Source organism: Marmota marmota, unplaced genomic scaffold (assembly GCF_001458135.2).
Source record: "Marmota marmota marmota unplaced genomic scaffold, marMar, whole genome shotgun sequence".
Classification (NCBI taxonomy): domain Eukaryota; kingdom Metazoa; phylum Chordata; class Mammalia; order Rodentia; family Sciuridae; genus Marmota; species Marmota marmota.
This window is the reverse complement of record NW_026000206.1, coordinates 595,259-599,807: the sequence shown is the minus strand read 5'-3', so window position 1 is coordinate 599,807 and position 4,549 is coordinate 595,259. Positions and strand designations below refer to the sequence as shown.

Genomic DNA, 4,549 nt, shown 5'->3' with positions numbered 1-4,549 from the left:
TGAAAAGAAGGGAGGGAAGGAGAAAGAAAGGAAAAAAAAGAGGTGTGTGTGTGTGTGTGTGTGTGTGTGTGTGTGTGTGTGAGAAAACGCAAAGAAAAAGAGGGCAAGAAAAATACTCTTTTTTCCCTGTTTGCAAAATGGAGGGAAATCTCTGAGGTCTCAGCACATAATGTGATCAACCAAGTCAGTTTATATTAAAGCATCTTCTTTACATATTATTGAATCCCATCATGCCTTTCACATTGGAAGCTGCACCCTGTTGAAACTGCCTCTTCACTGACTGAGGTCCTGCCATGGCACCCACGTGATGAAGAACTCTTGGATCCATCATTTGGGCCATTTGTTGATTCAATTTTGCCATTTGTGATTGACTCACATTCTTAGGCATGTCGTCACCTTTGAAAAGTCCCTTGATATCTCCCATCTTTTTTACTATCTGTATGAACTTGATATATTACGTCAAAAGTTCCTGAACATCTCTTGTTGACATGCCTGATCCTTGTGCTACTCTTTGGGTTCTTCCTGTTTGCTTACCACAAACCATGGTGCCATCTGTACTGTTCAGTTCTTGATCATTTATACTATCCATTATTGTCATTAATTTCTTTATCCTTGACATTGACTCCTTTGTTCATTTCCTTTGCTTATAAAATCTGTTCCAAAAACCAGGGATCATCACCAAGATCTGACTGAACGGGCCCATTTTAATGACATCTTGAAATCATTCATACATGTCTTGCGATGTAAACTGACCATGTTTCAACTTCTCTATGAGTCCTTCATTTCATCCAACTTCAACTCATTGACTTTATCTATAAGTTCTTTAATGTCACCCATACCCAGAAGTTTGCTGATGAAAGGCTCAAAGTCATCAATATGTTCCCCTGTACCCATGGAAACAATGGCAGCAACTGCACTGAGTGCACCACCTCCTTTTGTATGACCATCAAGTTTCATCACTCTTTTTTTAAAAAAAAAAAATATTTATTTATTTTAGTTAGGTATAAATGACAGCAAAATGCACTTTTTCTAAAATATTTTTATACCTTTATTTTGTTTACTTTTATGTGGTTCTGGGTATCAAACCCAGTGCCTCATATGTGCTAGGCAAGCGCTCTACCACTGAGACACAACCTCAGCCCAACAGAATGCATTTTGATTCATTGTACACAATAGCAGCATAACTTTTCTCTGATGGTACACGATGTAGCGTTGCACCCTATGTGCAGTCATACATGCACCTAGGGTAGTAATGTCCATCACATTCCACCATCTTTCCTGCCCCCATACTTCCTCCCCTCCCCTCACTCCCCTTTGCCCAATCAAAGTTCCTCCATTTTTCCCATTCCCCCCGCAACCCCATTATAGATCAGCATCCACTTATCAGAGAGAACATTTGGCCTTTGGTTTGGGGGGATTGGCTTACTTTCCTTAGCAGGATATTCTCCAGTTCCATCCATTTATCTGGAAATGCCATGATTTTATTCTTTTTTAAATGCTGAGTAATATTCATTGTGTATTTATACCACAGTTTCTTTATCTATTCATCTATTGAAGGGCGTCTAGGTTGCTTCCACAGTTTACCTATTGTGAATTGAGCCTCTATAAACACTGATGTGGCTGCTTTATATAGACAGAGGAGAGGAAGAGCTGGGTCAAATGGTGGTTCCATTCTGAGTTTTCTAAGGAATCTCCATACTGCTTTCCAGAGTGGTTGCACCAATTTGCAGTCCCATCAGCAATGTATGAGTGTGCCTTTTCCCCAGATCCTTGCCAACACTTATTGTTATTTATATTCTTGATAACTGCCATTCTGACTGGAGTGACATGAAATCTTAGAGTAGTTTTGATTTGCACTTATCTAATTACTAGACATATTGAACATTTTTTCATATATTTGTTGATTGGTTGTATATCTTCTTCTAAGAAGTGTCTGTTCAGCTCCTTAGTCCATTTATTGATTGGGTTGTTTGTTTATTTAGTATTAAGTTTTTTGAGTTCTTTTTTTAATATTTATTTTTTAGTTGTAGGTGAACACAATATCTTTATTTTATTTTTAAGTGGGTGCTGAGGATCAAACCTGGTACCTCAAGCATGGTAGGTGAGCGCTCTACCTCTGAGCCATAACCCCAGCCCCCAAGCCACAAGCCCAGCCCCCTTGAGTTCTTTATATATCTTGGAGATTAGTGCTCTATCTGATATACGTGTGGCAAAAATTTGTTCCCAAAATGTAGGCTCTCTCTTCACCTCATTGATTGTTAGTTTTGTCACTCTTACTGAGGCTACATCTAGTTTATCTTAGCCTTAGCTTGGGCTTCACAAGCCTGACCAATGGAGGCATCTATCACATAAACAGGTTGTATAGCATTAGCAACTTGAAGTATTTCTTTGAATAATGAGTCTTCTTGTTTGTGGCAGACACTTGTCTCAACAACAATAATTTCAAAAAAATGTTATTTTTCAATTTCTCTACTTCTTTAGAAGAAATGACAACAGGATTCATTTCTGTACAGCTTCCACAGAATAGAATTCTTGCTTTAGTAGCACTCTGGTTTAGTTGGTCAAAAGCCCCTGCTCTAAATGCATCTGCACGTATCAAGCAGGTCTTCCAACCTTTCCTCTGGTAATAATATGCTAATTTTGAACACTTTGTTGTTTCACCACTCCCTTGTAATCCAACCAACTTAGTCACATTCTATTTTCCTTTAGTGGGTGTCCATGCTTTAACTCCAGGGTCTACAAGCTTCACAAGTTCTTTAAAGACAACATGTTGAATCATTTTTCTTTTGTCAAGATCAGATGCTATCACTTCAAGATCAATAGGAGACTTAACATTTTATCTTAGTTGCTTCATTAGTTTAACATCCACTTTAATGTTCTACATACTTCTTTTAGCATAGCACTTAATACCTCTTCATTGATGATGGTGGCAATGCCCAAAGAGTGTAATGATGTTATTTTTCTTCCAAGGTCTGCTAGAACCATCTTGAAGACTTTAAGATGTGCTTATGAGGAACTCTTTTGCCTCATGAGGAGATGACATCATTCAGCATAGTCCAGTCTTTCTGGAAGAGGACATACTTCCAAAAGGATTTGGGGAGATGTTTCTTTGTTTTGATTGGCTTTGGTTTTAGTTTTTTACTATTAAATAACTGAGGCAGCAAAGTTAGTGGCAAAATAGGGTCCCTAGGGATACAAACTAGGAAAGAAAGCCAGGCCTCTAGGAGCCACTTTAAGAAAAAGGGATTAGATCCAAGGAGGTGCTCTGGGGAAACTCTGAAATGGGGCATCTATTATTTGTATTCTTGATGATTGCCATTATGACTGGTGTGTAATGAAATCTTAGTGTGGTTTTGATTTACATTTCCCTAATTGCCAATGATGTTGAACAGTTTTCATATATTTGTTGGCCATTTATATCTCTTCTTTTTGAGATTTGTTTGCTTAAAATGTTTGCCCATTTTTTAATTGGGCTATTTGATTATTTGGTGTAAAGTTTTTGAGTTCTTTATCTATTCTGGATTTTAATCCTCTGTCAGAAGAGTAGCTAGCAAAGATTTCTTCCCATTCTGTAGATTCTCTCTTCACATTCCTAATTGTTTTCTTTGCTGTGCAGAAGCTTATTAATTTGATGCTATCCCACTTATTAACTCTTGCCATTATTTCCTGAGTGTTAGGGGTCTCATTGAGAAAGTCGTTGCCTGTGCCTATATGCTGGAGTGTTGACCCTACGTTTTCTTTTAGGAGGTGCATAATTTCTGATCTAATTTCTAGGTCTTTGATCCATTTTGATATAACTTTTGTGCACAGTGAGGAATTAGGATCCAGTTTCGTTCCTCTACATATGGATAACCAGTTTTCCCAGGATCAGTCATTGAAAAGTCTGTCTTTTCTCCAATGTATGTTTTTGGCATGTTCGTCAAGGATGAGATGACTTTATCTCTGTGGGTTTGTCTCTGTGTCTTTTATTTTGTATGATTGGTCTATGAGTCTGTTTGTATGCCAGTACCATGCAGTTTTTGTTACTATAGCTGAAAAATCTGTTCTTTTATAACCGGTTTATTGAAATATAATTTACATGCCATCAAATTCTCCCATTTAAAGTGTATAGTTCTATAGTTTTTAATCCATTCATAGAATTGTGCAACCATGAGTACAATTTTTCTGTATTTTTATTGGTGTATTATAGTTGTACATAATGGTGGGATTTGTTGTTACATATTCGTACATGCACACAATATAACAATATAATTTGACCAATATCATTCCCCAGTATTTCTCCTTTCCCTCCTCTCTTCCCTACCCCTGGCCCTCTGGTTTCTTTCCTCTACTGATCTCCTTTCAGTTTTTGAGACACCCCCATACACACCTTCCTTTTCCTTTCTCCTCTCTAGCTTCCACATATGAGAGAAAACATACAACAACTTTTTATTCTCGATGGCTGCCATTTTGAGTGGAGATGAAATCTTAGTGTAGTTTTGATTGGCATTTCCCTAATTGCTAATGATTTTGAATCTTTTTTTTTCACATATTTTTGGTCATTTGTATT

The 4,549-nt window shown here is 37.4% G+C and overlaps 1 pseudogene; it reads right to left on the bottom strand.

Moving 5' to 3' along the window:
• Positions 1-208: 208 nt before the first annotated feature.
• On the bottom strand, positions 209-2,985 carry LOC107152811 (annotated as a pseudogene).
• Positions 2,986-4,549: the final 1,564 nt, after the last annotated feature.